Source organism: Carica papaya, chromosome 4, assembly GCF_054855325.1.
Source record: "Carica papaya isolate Zhongbai chromosome 4, ASM5485532v1, whole genome shotgun sequence".
NCBI lineage: Eukaryota > Viridiplantae > Streptophyta > Magnoliopsida > Brassicales > Caricaceae > Carica > Carica papaya.
In genome coordinates, this window is record NC_142312.1 from 2,860,595 (window position 1) to 2,876,808 (window position 16,214).

General features: G+C 34.3%; 1 long non-coding RNA gene across 1 annotated transcript; it reads right to left on the minus strand.

Annotated features, from left to right (window-relative positions):
- Nucleotides 1–4,126: 4,126 nt before the first annotated feature.
- On the minus strand, nucleotides 4,127–11,168 carry LOC148266196 (uncharacterized). Its single transcript, XR_015818273.1, has 2 exons — nucleotides 10,862–11,168; nucleotides 4,127–4,631 (listed from the first exon to the last, which is right to left on the minus strand). It is a non-coding gene; the product is annotated as an uncharacterized LOC148266196 (long non-coding RNA).
- Between the last annotated feature and the right edge of the window lie 5,046 nt (nucleotides 11,169–16,214).

A 16,214-nucleotide genomic window follows, 5' to 3' on the forward strand; every position in this document is an offset into this window, starting at 1 on the left:
ACCTAGTTTTGATTCCTCGAGCACTCTCTCGTATAATGCTGGGGCACTTCCACATATACGACATGTATTGTTGAGGTTATAGCAGGGTTGGTCCCCATGATCTTTGCCACAATGCTGGCAAGTCCTACCGCGTCTTGTTGCCAGAATTTGAGGAGGAGTCTGAGTCACTGACCTAGGTCTCTTGTTCTGCTGAATAGGTGCAGTGAGTGCTGGTCTGCAGTGTGAAACCGAAGGCCTGAGGTTCCCTACTACTTGAGGAAAGATGCGAAGATTCCTCTCCACTAGTTGTGCCTTACCCAGAACAGGTGAGTAAGTATTGAACTCGAACACATAAAGCTTCTGTCTAATTTTAGGACAGAGGCCCCACTCGAACTTTTTTATCTTTCTGCCTTCATCCATCATGCTCCCAGAGAAATACCGGCCTAACTCTAGGAATGTTTGGGCATATTTTAACACAGTCATATCACCATGGATCAAGTGTGCAAACTCTATTTTCTTCATTTGTCGGAGATGTTTTGGGAGGTACTCTGTATTGAAGGCCATCATGAACTATTTCCAAGTGACTAGAACGGGCAAGGTGGCCTGCTTGAGTTGCCACCAGTGACATGTCTCTCCCACCAGCATGTAGGTGACGAGTATAGCTCTCTGTTCAGGAATCACTCCAAGAGTCGTGAAAGTCTTCTCTATCTCAACTAACTAGTACTTGGCCTTTTCAAAGGAGAATGTTCCTATAAAAGTAGATGAGTTTAATCTTTTGTACCTCTCAATGTAGCCTGGGTCCATCATGGGTAGAACTAGGTCCTGTGGAAGAGGGACTGGATTGTGCTAGGAAGGGACCGGATGGCCCTGTGGTGGTACTAGATGATATGGTGGAGGCACTGAATTGTACTGTGGTGGTGTCTAGTGATGGGGTTGGAGCACCAGACTATATTATGGTAGTGTCGGGTGATGCGGTTGGGGCACCAGACCATACTGTGGTAGTGCCGGATGGTACGGAGCAAAGTCATACTAAGGTGGCTCAGGATCCTCCCGCTGCAAGGGTGGCTCAAACTGTGGCAGCGGGAGAGGGTCAGGTAGCTCCCTCCTTTCCTCCTGAGCTTGCTGTGCAGAGATAAGTCTCTCCAGCACTTCAAATAGTCGGTCAACATCCTCTCAAAGCGAACCCTCCCGGACTGCTCAGTTTAGTGGGGGTCTTCCTCTCATCATATATCTGTACCTGCATTTCACAAGGAATGGTTGAGTGATAATTCATTTTTTGGTATTTCCTAAGATTTTTGTGTAACGAATGGTTCTGAGAAACACGGCTCTAATACCAACTATAAAGACCCAGAACTTAAAAGGAAATAAAGTCATGAATTAAATGCGGAAGCGAAACAATAGAGTTTAGGGTTTATATTCCTTACACAATAATTTAGAATGTCCAATAGAGTTATGAGAATGACAATTTTAAAAGAACAAACAAAATTAAAGAAATAAATAAAAGACAATATGCTGAGTATTCTAGGACGACCTTCACTAGCTTTTGAAGGGAGTCCGGGTGGTGAACTATTCACAACCTTCTTATTGATTGGGATCTGAGTTTTGGTCCTCTTGATCTAAAATAGTTAATGAAAGGATGGGCTATATTAGCTTAGTAAGAATATTTCACTACTCACTGATACAGAAACTGAAGGTTAGTAAAAATCATAAAAACAACCAATGGAGCTCTTGATTTAAGTAAACACATTTATCATAAAGAAAACCATTTATTGTATATATTTACCGTTACGAGATTTTCAAAATTGATCTATAGAGACAATAACCCAAATAACATTCCAATCTCATATTCAAGTGAGTAAGAATAATAACTTTCCTTTTTTATTTGCCTACTAGTATTTCTGGGGGTCTATAGAGATGTCCCACTACGCGTGAACCAATATTCAACATTATCAACTAACTAGCCGTTCTCAAACTCCATCCAGTATGAGCGCCAAAAATACCATCCCTCAATACCTTGTTCAATATGAGGATGAAACGGGTTGTCCTCATACCCCGTCCGGTATGAATGCCAAAAATACCAATTCTCAATACCCCATCTAGTATAAGGCAACGTTCACGGTAGGGTTCCCTATGTACCCGGTCTATCTACCATCTCCTAGGATATCCAGTAAGGCTACCATTCATTAATTCATATGACCAATCAATTTTTCGTTTGCATATTAATTATCAATTTCACAAATCAACCGTAAATCACGCAAGACAAACAATATATATATCAAGAAAGCATAATTGAATCAATTAATTATTTCAGTATATCATCATGTATTTAAAACTATAAATTCAATAATCAGATAAACATGATAATAAATAAATGACTAATCAAGTTTCGGCTCTATTAGTAACCTATAATTATTCTCAAAGTTTTCTAGATTACACAAAATACCATATTACCGATTATTAAGCTTCAATTCCATAACAGGGAATAAGGTGATGGATTCTTACCCGAATCGGTGTCTGAAATATCAAACTTTCAACTGCGCCTACTGACGGTCTGCGAATTTTCTGAATTTTTCTGCGGAGATTGAAACACGCTTCACCTACTTAAAAATACCTCCAAAAAACCAAAAATTTGTGTTAAAAACGTTTTCGATCAATTTTAAAATTTTGGCACGACGGCACGCCATGCTCCGACGACGACACCGCCGCCCACGATGGCAATTTGCCTCAGCCTGGCCGTCTTCGGCCATTTTTGGCTAGTTTCGACCGATTTTATACCAATTCTTGTGAGAAAACACATTAGGGGGTCTCGGTTGGCCGAAAAAAGTCAAAAAATAAAAATCTATCAGTGATGGGATTTTCTGGTGCTGCGACTCCGCCAACTCACCTTCGCGGGTAAGTGTTTTTCTTCGGTCAACCTGTAGAAAAAAGAACAATGAACACAATTGTGAAAAAATGGCATGAAACAAGAAACGAGAAGGGATTCATCGGAAGTGATTTTGGGTTTTACCCGTAGCAGTGCCACTATTCTCTTTTCTCTAATTTGGCCATGGAGGTGCTCGAAATCAAATTTCGAGTTCATAGGAGAAATTTTACCTTTTTTGATGGTCGAAGGTGGCTCCGACACGGCGGGGGGCAGTGGTTGGCTCCCTTCTCCGGCGACTGGTTCTTCTTCTCTGGTAGAAGGCTAGTGGCTAGAGTTTGGGTTCGATGTGATGCGAGATATTTATACTTATCTCCCTTAAATTTGGGTCATTCATCGCGTTTGATCTTGATTGTCCGATCACATTTAAAGAAGAAATGAATTTAGACCGTTCATCGCGATTTGATCTCGACCGTTCGATCGCATTTAAAGAATGAACAAATTTAGACCGTTCGCGTTTAATCGCAACTGTCTGATCGCGTTTGAAGAGGGAACAGATCCGGACCGTACACGCGTGCAAGAACGCTTCCGGACCGTCCGATCGTGGGCACGCAAATTACCATTGTGGCCTCCCGCGTGATACCGAGTCAGCATGCCTTATCATGCAGCGTGCTCCGGTTCGTCAGGGCTGCTGACTAAGCAGTCCTACGTGGCGCAATTTTTTTAATTGTGTTTTGACCCCCAGTTTTCGATTTTTTTTTAAAACACCATTTGAACCTAAATTTTCGCATATTTTTTCCCAAAATTATTTTTAATTTCATCTTCAACCTATTTTTTTTCCTAATTTCACATTAAATAAAAATTTATTAACTTTAAAATTATATTTTTATACATTTTTAAAATTTTAAAATTAATCTCAGGCCAAATTTCGAGTCCGAATATTACATAGCGTGTAACTACCCCGGAAATCCAAAAGGGAATATATAATAAGTTAAGTGTGGAAGCGAAATAAAAAGTTAAAGTTTACATTCTTTACACAATAACTTAAAAGTACTTAACAGCATTACCGAATTAATTCTTTAAAAGAAATACAAGAAATAAGGAAATAAATAGAAAATAAAAAATATTTAGCATCTACTCACACTCTTCTTGCTGATCGGGCTCTGGAACCTGGTTCTCTTGATTTGAAATAGTTAAATAAATGTTGAGCTACACTAGTTTAGTAAGGATATCACACTATATCACCAGCATAGAAGCAAAGGTTGCTATAAAATCGAAAATCACTAATTGAGCATTAAGTTTAAACCAATATATTTATCAATCATAAAACTAGTTACCATTCACTTACCATAGTGGAATTTATAAAAACAACCTATAGAGATAATAATACCATACAAATAATAACTTCATGAACAATCAGCGACATAGAACATACATTAAATCCATATCCATTAACAATAAACCAAATCATAACGATTTCCCTTTTCACCAGCCTACTAGTATCCATGGGGGTTCATAGGGATGTCTCCGCTACGCATAAACTATTTCCTTCAACAATCTCAATTATAGAGCCGTCTTCATACCCCGTCCGGTATGAGTGCCAAAAAATTAAATCTCAATACCTATTCGATATGAGGGTGAAGCGGGTCGTCCCTATACCCCGTCTGGTATGAGCGCCAAATTACCAAGTCTCCATACCCCATCTGGTATGAGACAACGTTTACGGTAGAATTCCCTATGTACCCGATCCATCCACCATCTCTCAAGATATCTAGTAAGACTGTCGTTCCATCTGTTATTTGATCACACAACATTTCTATTTTTCTTTAGTCTCCATTACTAAATCAAACATAATCACATAAACAAATAAACATGCATCAAGTAATACAATCATATCTCAAATTCCAATAAAAAAGTAGTCACGTAAGGCAGCAATACATGCATTCAAATCATAACATAGAATAATCAAATACTATCATGCTTTTAAACTATGAAATAGATCAACACGAAATAATTTCTGGCTCAAACTCCATTAGCAATGCATAATTAATTATGCACATTTATTTAATTTATGCAAAATGCTATATTATTATTTATTTAGACTCCAATTCTATGATAGGGAATAGGGTGAGGGATCCTTATTCGATTTGACGCCGAAAAGTTAAACGGTTTACTGCGCCTATGGGCGGTCCCTAGGTTCCTCGAATTTTCTCCGGGAACTGAAACGTGCTTATAGTACCTACAAATGTTCCAAATAAACCCAAAATCAGTCCCAGGACCAACTAGGCCAATTTTAAAAATCTGGCACGGCGACTCCGCCGTGCTCCGACGCCGCCGCGCGTGGCGGCGGCATGCCTCTGGTCGGCCTTTTTCGGCCATTTTCGGCCCAATTCAACTGATTTTACATCAATTTCTGTGAGAAAATACGTTAAAGGATCTCGGTTGACTGAACAAAATATTTAAAATCAAAATTCACCGGCAACGGGGCTCTCCGGTGCAGTGACTCTTCTGACTCACGTTGCGGTTGGGTGTTTCGCTTTGGTCAAGCTGTAGAGAAGAAAACGGTGATTACAACGGTGGAAAAATTTTACGAAACGAGAATCAGGAAGGGCTCATCGGAGGCGGTTTGTGAAATTTCCTGCAGAGGCGCCCAGGTTCCCTGAATTTTTCTTCATGGATTAAAATGCGCTACAAGTACCTACAAATATCCCAAAAAATCCAAAAATAGTGTCAGAACTCCTTTTTGGCCAATTCTGAAATTCTGGCACGGCGGCTCCGCTATGCTCCGGTGACGGTGCCGCCACCCGTGACAGTGGTTTGCCTTAGGTTGGCTGTTTTCGGCCAGTTTTGCATCAATCCCTTCAAGAAAATACGTTAAGGGAGCTTGATTGGCCCAAAAAAAATAAAAAACTGAAACTCACCGGCGGTGGGATTCTCTGGTGCAGTGGCTTCACCGACTCACTTTTGCAGTTGGGTGTTTTGCTTCGGTCAACCTGTAGAGAAGGAAACGGTGATCACAATGGTGAAAGAATTACGTAGAACAGGAATAAAAAAAGGCCTCATCAAAGGTATTTTTATAATTTTTGCAGTGGCGTCGCCGGGCATTACCTGCGATTTTCGGCCAATCCGTCGGTCTTTTTGTTCCGATTTGGCTATGGTGGTGTTTAAAATTGAATTTCGAGCTAATAAAATTTTTTTACCTCTTTTGGCGGTCGGAAGTGGCTCCAGCACAGTGGCAGGTGGCGATGGCTTCCCTTCCTGGCGATTGGGTCTTCTTCTCCAGCCAAGGGAAGGGGGGGGGGGGGTTTGACGGCTAGAGTTAGGGTTTAGTGTAAAGATGGTTATTTATATCCGTCCTATTTTAATATGGACTATCTATCGCGTTTGATATGTACCGTCCGATCACGATTAAATAGGGAGTGAATCTAAACCGTTTATCGCAATTTGATATGGACCGTTCGATTGCATTTAAATAGAAAGTGGATATGGACTGTTGATCGCGTTTAAATCTAACCGTTCGATCGTGTCTGAGAAGCGAACCCATCTGGGCCATCCGTGCCCGGAAGAGTGAATCTGGACCGTCCGATCGCGGACACGCGGATCGCCTGCGTGGCACCGCGTCAGCGTCCCTTGCCACACAGTGCGTTCTGGTTTGTCGGGGCTACTAACTGGGCATCCTACGTGGCACAAATTTCTTAAATTGCGTTTTAACCTTCAGTTTCTGATTTTTCTTTCAAAAATACCATCGGAATCCAAATTTTCACATCTTTTTTCCAAAATTGTTTTCAATTTTCTCATCTACCTATTTTTCTTAATTTTTACATTAAATTAAAATTAAAAAATTAAAAAAATTATATTTATAAATTAATTTAAATTACATAAAAATTAATTTAGGTATTTCAGTATATACTTAAAATCAACATATTAATTAATTAAATTGAGTTTTGAGTGTATTTAGATTATTAGAATTATTTTGTCAAGAAATTTTTATTAGTTGATTTTGTTACAATGAAATTAACATAATAGAAATTTTATAGGGTTTTTAATTCATTAAAAATGAAAAGCTGGAATCACAATCATTAAGTCTATTTTTAAAAAAAGTCAAAATAGATCTAAAATAATAGTTTAATTTTAATAGAATTTTATATGTATTATGAAAATATAATTTAAATCATCTTAATAGCGTTATATTTATTATATTAAGTTTTTACTTTAAAAGTAAAGAACAGGAATTTAAATTAAGATTTATATTAAATAAAATAAATATCTTAAATAATTTAAACTATTAGAATAACTTTTAGAAAAATAGTATTAGTTTGTCTTCTAAAAATAAAATTTTGTGTAGGGCAAAATTTATTTTTTTATTTTTCATTTTTTATGAGTTACACCGTTTAATATTCAAATTGGCACTTTAAAAAATAAATGAAAGTACTACTTATTTAATTAAATATTAAATATTATTTTATTTTTTACTTGGTTATAGCCATTCAGTGGTCTAAGTTTTTAATATTATATGTGTTTGTAGGAACATAAATTTCTGGACCAATTAATTTTGACATGTTTTTTGGATGAAATCCCTATAATTAAATTTGTAACCAAATAATTTTGTTTTAGTAGACAATAAAAAGATAATAATCTTTGGCCAATTAAATGCAGCAAAAGTTTTTTGAGCTGAGCTCATTAAATTATTTTTTAATTTAATGCAGAAAAATATGAAGATAGAATGTCATTTTTGTGACAACCCGGATCCCAGGTGAGACAGAATGTCATTCCCAAGCTTTCTCCTTCACCTTTCTCATCCCTTTGTAGAAATGCATAGGCATGCGCAAACCCATACGAGGGATTCCATTTCACATACGAAATAAACATACCTACATATATATATATATATATATATCCACTATCTAGTAAAGTTTCAACACTAATTCCACCAAGATAGAAAAAGTCTTCTCTGTCACATGTATACCAACATTATCTCTGTGTAAAGTAAAATCTCAGCGATCGGACAGTACAGATTGAATCGCGATAGATGGTTCAGATTGAATCGCGATGAACGGTCCAGATTCATTTTCTATTTAATCGCGATCGGACGGTACAAATCAAACGCGATGAATGGTTCAGATAAAAAACAAATTGATATAAATAACTCTCATCCGCACAAAATCCTAACCCTAGCCGCCAAAACCCCTCGGTGGAGAGGATGACCCAACCGCCGGGGAGCCGACCGCTGCCACCTGCCGCCGCACTGGAACCCTTTCCGACCGCCAAAAAAGGTAAAAACTTCCTCTTTTGCACGAAATTCAATTTTAAGCTCATCCATGTCCAAATCGGAGTAAAAAAATCGGCCAATTGGCCGGAAAACGACGGCGCCGCTGCAAGAAGTTTCACAAAACGCCTCCGATGAGGCCCTTCCCAATTCCCGTTTCGCATAATTTTTTCACCATTGTGATCAATGTTTTCTTCTCTACAGGTTGACCAAAGCACAACACTCAACCGCAACGTGAGCCGGAGGAACTGCCGTACTGGAGAGCCCCACTGCCAGTGAGTTTCAATTTTTCGTATTTTTTCGGCCAACCGAGACCCTTTAACGTATTTTTTTGCAGGGATCGATGCAAAAACGGTCGACCCAAGACAGATCGCCACCATAGGCGGCAGTGCCATCGCCGGAGCACAGCAGAGTCGCCGTGCCGGAATTTTGAAATTGGCCAAATGGGCCCCGAGAACTGATTTTGGGTTTGTTTGAAATATTTGTAGGTACTATTAGCATGTTTCGATTCCCGGAGAAAAATTCAGGAAATCTAAGGACCATCCATAGGTGCAGTAAACAACTTACCTTTTTTAGCGTCAAATCGAGTAAAGATTCATCACAATATTCTCTATCATAGAATTGAAGTTTAAATTAATAATAATATGATATTTTTGCAAATTAAATAAATGTGCATAATTAATTACGGATTGCTAATGAAGCCCAAACCGGAAATTGTTCTTTATTGATTTATGTTAATTTATTTTACAGTCTAAAAGTATGATGGTATCTGATTTATCACTTTTATGATTTGAATGCATGAATTATTGTCTTATGTAACTACTGTTTGATTGGGAAATTGAGATATGATTGCATTTCCTGATGCATGTTTATTTGTTTATGTGATCATGGTTGATTTGGAAAATGGAGACTAAAGGAAAACGAAAAAGTTGTGTGGTTGAATAAACAGATGGAACGGCAACCTTACTAGATATCTTGGGAGATAATAGACGGACCGGATACATAGAGAACCCTACCGTGAACGTTGTCTCATACCGGACGGGATATTGAGGTTTAATAATTTAGTACTCATACTGGACGGGGTATGGGGACTGTCCGTAATTGAGATTGTTAAAGAAAATGGATCACGTGTAGCGGGGACATCCCTATAAACCCCCATGGATACTAGTAAACTAGTGAAAATGTGACAGTTATTGTTTGGTTATTGACGATGTGTATAGATTTATGATATGCACTATATTGTTGTTTCGACTGATTGCATATGAAATTATGATATGTGTTATGTTATTGTTTTCTGTAAATTGTTTTCTATAAATCTCATTACGATAAGTGAGCGTTAAATGATTTCATGATTGATAAATGAATTTGCTAAATTTAGTGCTCCATTAGTTGTTTTTGTTTTTATACCCACCTTTATTTCTGTATCGGTAATATAGGGTGATATCCTTAATGAGCTAATATAACTCATTTCTTATTTAACCATTTCAGATTAAAAGGAGCAGGTTCCAAAACCTGATCCGCAAGAAGATTGTGAGTAAATGCTAGATATTTTCTCTTTTCCGTTTATTTCCTTATTTGTATTGTTTTTTTTAAAAGTGAATTCCGTAATGTCGTTTAGTACTTGTAAGTTATTGTGTAAGAAATATAAATCTTAACCATTTTATTTCGCTTCCGCACTTAAGTTATTATTTATTTCGTTTGGATTTTTGGAATTGTTACACATAATGCTATTTCTGTTTGTTTATCACCATTCCCCTCTCGTTATTAACTACTCACCTTCCCTCGGCCAATAACAATATTTCTGCCTGATATTTCCCTTCATGTAGGTAAACATAACCCCATTATCCCTGCCTGGAAGCTCTACTTCCATCACTTTTTTCCTTTGCTATTCAACTCTTTTTCCTCTTTTGTTTGCGAGAGGATAACTCCCAACAGTTCTTTTCAGTTGCTTATATAGGTTTACTATACTTTTCCATTGCTCTCCCCATTAATTTCCATTCTTGTTCGTCTACGAATCCTGACCAGTTCCTAATGACTTTTCAATTTCTGTTTGTCTTGGCCTCCCTAGAAGTCCCCTCCAAGTATAGCACCTGGCACTGCTTACTTCACAATTTGGTGTTGGTTCAACATTCCCTTCCTAAATCATTATGCATACAATTTCTCACCCCTAAATTTGGTCATTCAGGTTCTTACACTCTCTCACGCTTTTTTTTTTTAATTTTTGTTTACCTGCAGTCAGCTCACTCTATATATACTTTTTCAGTTAATTTCACACAGCTGTTTTTCTTCCCTCCACAGTCCCCTCCGTGTTTCGGCCCTTGAATTGGGTTCAACCAAGCAGGATCACAACCCACCCAGCCAACTTTTCCATCACAAAACATACTCCCCGGTCAAACATCTCCTGATCTCGGCTCAAGCCATTCCAGCTTGGCCAGTTGGATTCTATGCCCTCTCGTTCCTAGCTACGCACATCCAATAGATTTACTGATTATCCCCTATTTCCGACAGTGAACGCAGAATACCACTTAGATGCATGAATGCATTTATAATCTACATCATCATTTGCAATATCTCACTGCTCAGAATCACCAAACACAACAAAAAGGTAAACGTACTCAATTTCAAATTCGGGTTAAGAAGATCAAATTGACCTTACTTCTTCCACCATAATTCTACCCAGCACTTACGGTACTTCATGAAGAGAATGTGATGCACATAATTTCATATCCGGGTTAAGAAAATCAAATACAACTTACATTATCGATTGCGGTGATGGAATTGGATCGCGGTGACGGTCTTCTTCTCCCTGAGCTCTCTTCGCGTCGGAGCTCGCATGCTGAAATGGCTTTCTGCTTCCAGCCTTTCGCCGCACAACCTCTTCCTTTGGCCTTTCGAATCTCACTTCTCTCTCTTCCTCCGCGACTCTCAATTGCAGCTAGGATTCCCTCTTCTTTTTCCTTTCTTTTTCTTCTTTTTTTTTTTTTTTTTGAAATGGCTGAGAAGAGGAACATTTTATAGGGGTTTTTGGAACCGTTCGATCTCAGGAACAGATCTGGACCGTTGGCTTCCTTGCTTTTTTAAAATTCCTGGATTTCCCTTTACTACCCAACACCTACTTTTAGTTCCATATTGCCCCTCTTCTTTCAAAGCCTTTGCGATTTGGTCCTTTCTTTCAACCTTTTCTAATAATTAAAAATTTGTTACAAAAATACCCCTAGGATCACCACTCAAATCTTCAGGATGTTACAATTTTAATATTATAAAATTCTAAATTATTAATTTGAATGAATTTTATTTAAAATCAAGAGAAAATATATACACAACTACAATTATATAAAGTTGGGATTTTGATTGCTATATTACAGGTAAGCAGCTTACTTGTCATCCTATAAATAAATAGTATTATTAACTATTTTTATTATTTTTTTTTACAAAGTTAAAAAAAATAAATATTGCAGCTATTTTTTCCTTCTCTTTATTTTTTAAAATTTTAATTATTCAAATAAGACAAAAAAATTTCTTTTTCAAATTTTTAAAAGCAGGGTTTTGATTAAATATAATTATTTTTGAGCTAAAAATATATTTTTATAAATAATATTTGTTAGCATATATAGAGTTATAATTGTAAGATGTTGAAGAGAATGTTGTTAAGGTACCAAAAACATATTCAGTATTAAACTAGTTAATATGGTAAGTAATATTTGAATATTTGTGCTTTAACATTATATAATGGGTATGATTGAATAATCATATACGAATATTAGTGACATGTAGATATTGTGAGTGATATTTTTTGTAGCTACCATGTGTCATTTGACACTTCTTTTTAATAAATAAATAAAAATATGACAATTTTTTAATTGGTTATAACTATCCAATTACAAAAAATTAGTTGTTAAACAAAATATTTTAATTTAATTAATATCAACTTATAATATATTCATAAAGTGGCAAGCTTATATCATCAATCAGATTTAAACTTGTAACTTTTAAATTTTTTTTTTTCAATTTCTAAGTTGTATAGAAGATAATATTATGTTTGGTACATGAAAATATTTTCTTTTTGCTCGTTATATAAAATATAATTTACCCAAAAATTATTATTTTAAAAAATATATTTTTATCATAAGATATTAATTAATGAATCTTAAATACATATTTTAGTTTTTATCAATTACCTATATTGAGCTCTTTAAACAAAAAGGTAGAAGATACATTTCACATAGCCCAACTAATAATAAAATAATAATTGTCTTATGTTAAATTTTAATAAGTACCACAAACATGTATTTATAATTTATAAACGCAAACATCTTAAGCACATAATGAATTATTAACTTAATTCAAAGACTTTTATTGATGATATACTAGACAACATAAGTGAAACACTTGAATAAATAACAATAAATCAAGTTTGTTGCACAATGCTTTTTTATTTATGGACATTGGAGTTTGGTATACCATGGTGAATTGGATTCGATCAACCAATTGCTTCTCTATTAACGTATATGTTATGCATTTGACCTAATGCATCATTGTGAATAGGATTTGATCCATTAGGTATTTCTCTGTCAATGTTAAACTTTAATTCTTGAAAATTATATGGAAAATCTAGATCTGGTTCTCTAGTTGAACTTATCTTTGTCTCTGCATCGTACGGTTGACTTAGTACACCATGGTGAATTAGATTTGATCCACTAGGTGTTTCTCTATTAACTTTTATGTCATGCATATGAACTAGTGCATCGTTGTGAGTAGGATCTGCCCCAATGAATGTTTCTCCATCTATTTTAAACTTTGATTCTTGAAAAATGTATGGACGACGTGGATATGGTTCTCTAACCAAGTTTATACCAAATTTTATATTATGCAGTTGATCTAACATACCATGATGAATTAGATTCGATCCACTAGATATTTCTCTTTTAACTTCCATGTCATGCATCTGATCTAGCACATCATAGTGAACAGAATCTGATTCATCGGGTGCTTTTCTATTGATTTGAAATTTTGATTCTTGAAAAATATATGGATGATTTGGATCCGATTCTCCGGTTGAGTTTATAGTTGTCTCTATATTATGCAGTTCATTTGACATATCATTGTGAATTAGATTCGATCCAGTAGGTGTCTCTCTATTAACTTTTATGTCATGTATCTGATCTAGTGCATCATGGTGAATAGGATCTGATCCACTGGGTGTTTTTCTATCATTTTCATACTTCGATTTTTTAAAAAAGTATGAAAGATTTGGATTTGGTTCTTCAATCAAGCTTATACCTATCTTTATATTATGTAGTTGATTTGAGATACCACGGTGAATCGAGTTCGATCCACTAGGTATTTCTCTGTTAACATCAAATTCTGGTTCTTGTATAAGGTATTGGTTATTGATGCTTTGTATTTCTCTATGTTCACTAAGTTTTTGTGCATAAGTACTCTCATATAATAATGAAATATTAACAATGGAAGTAATGATCATGAACATTAGTTTACAAGTAGTTAAATTAGCCATGTTACACAAGATATTGTAGTTAAGTTATAAGATTAATGTAATAAGATAAGCCATTTATATAGAGCATATGGTCATTGTTAAATGGAGAGTACAATCCATTATAATTGGATAGTACATTGAATGTAGCAGAAACTATGTTAAAAAAAAAAAAATCATATTATGTGCAGATATACCATATTCTATATTTAAATTTTGAATCTATATAAGTTACAATAATACTTTAAAAAAAGATACGCAATGGATAATCTATTTATATTAATACAAATATAAAACAATCAGTTTAAATTTATTGTAGATACTTAAATGATGTATGTATCTACTTAAACTATTGTAGATACTTAAAAATTAATATATTTAGAACAATTATGGTAGATACACCACATTAAATATTTAAAATTTGAACTTATAAGTCACAACATATCTCACATAGACATGTAACATATAATATATCAAAATTAGTACAGATATGATACAATCAGTACATTAATTAATCATATATCTACTTAAATTATTGTAGATACTCAAAAAATTAATGTACTAATTAATTAGATTGATTTATGTATATATTTAGATTACCAGAATGAATCTATGAAACTGAAAAATGTCCACAGAAAATTATAAAGGAACTTTGGAAATATATTTTAAACTTACAAATTTTATTGAGATCTAACTCAATTGTTTTTTATTTTTTTTCTTTAATAATTATTTATTTCACTCATTTTAACAGTGACTAACCTCTATATCTCTTAAATATTAAAATATATATATATATTGATATTTATAATATAGTTACAATTTTTTTTAATCATTCAATTAAACCATTTTATTGATACCAATAAAAATGAATTTTCTTTTGTAAACCAATTATATAATTAATTTAAAATAATTTGAAAAGAAATTGAGTAAAAATTTTCTCCATGCGTGCACTTATTGTATAAAAATATGATTGCATTTTGTAATGTATAAGTTATTAGGTATATAATTTCATGAAAAATTTTACTTTAATTACTTCAAAAAATGAACGCCTAAATGTCACAACCATTAATTCTATTTTTAAAAAGTAAAATAGATTGTAAAATTCATATATAAATTCAACTTAAATCAATTCTATTTAAAAATTTATATGAAATTAAAATAATGAGTTTAAGCTTTCTTATATTAATAGAATTTTATATGTATTATAAAATATATAATACTAGTTCACCATCAAAAATTTTATATTTATTATAATGAATTTAAATAATTAGAATTAAAGAACAAGAATTTAAATTAAGATCTATATTAAATAAAATAAATATTTTAGAATAACTTAAATTATTAGAATAACTTTTAAAAAAACAATATTAGTTTACTTTTTTTCCTTAAATTTTTTTTTTAGTTGAGGGAAAAAGTTTGTCCTTGAATTTTTATTTTAACTTGTTCTTACTTCAAATGAGACTTAATCTGTAAATGCTCAAAACTTAAGAAAATTGAAATATCAAATTATATCAACTATAAGCGGAAGCAATATAAAATTTAGGATTTTCATTCATTATATAATAAATTAAGATACCCAATAGGGTACGAAAATATTTTTTTATAAAAGTTCAAAGTAACGAAATAAATAATCAAAACTAAACAAAATAAAAATTCTATAAGGTTGACCTCCGTTGGGCAACTCCGATTGGATTTGAGAGGTAACTTTATTCGCAACCCTCTTACTATCTAGGATCTGGATCTTGGTCTTCCTGATATGAAATGGTTAAATAGGAAAATAAACTACACTCGTACAGTAAAAATATCACACTTAACACCGAAATGAAAAACCAAATGTTGGTAAAAAAATTATAAAATAACTAATGGAGTCATTTGCTTTCTTAAATAAATTCATTTAACTTAAAAAGTGTTATTTTATACTTACCCTTATGAGTTTTCAAAACCGACCTGTGAAAGCAATAACACTAATTGTATTTTGGTTACATATTCAAATGAGCAATAACAATAAACTTACCTACTTACTAGTACATTTGGGAGTCTATACGGATATTCCCCTACGCGTGAACCCAGTATCCAATTTTTTGATTGATCGATCATCCTCATACCTCGTCCGCTAATGGACACCAAACATACCACCGCCTTAATACCCCGTTCGGTATGAGGGTGAACGGTACCTCCCAACCCTTTCTGTTATGGGACTTCTCAGCCTCTTCGACTGAGATAATATCCGCGGTAGGATTTTTCCTATATACCGAGTCCGTACACTCTTTTCCAAGGTACCCGATAAGCCTTTCATCCATAAGTTCACATCATCAACCAATGACACATCACACATCGACATCTCACTTTTTCTAATCAACAGTAAATCATATAAATAGACAACGCGTAAATTAAGAAAAACATGATTATAACATTTATTTCAATCAATAGGCAAATAAGAGAAATAATCAGGTAATCAATATCGAAAGGACAATAAATCCATAATACAAGTGCGCGCGACAAACCAACAAACATACCATACCAATTGAGGAATAGTATCGACAAAATAGGTAATTTTACACTGACTAGTTACTAGCTCCATTGGTGACCTGTAATTAATTTTAAAATTTTTTTAATTT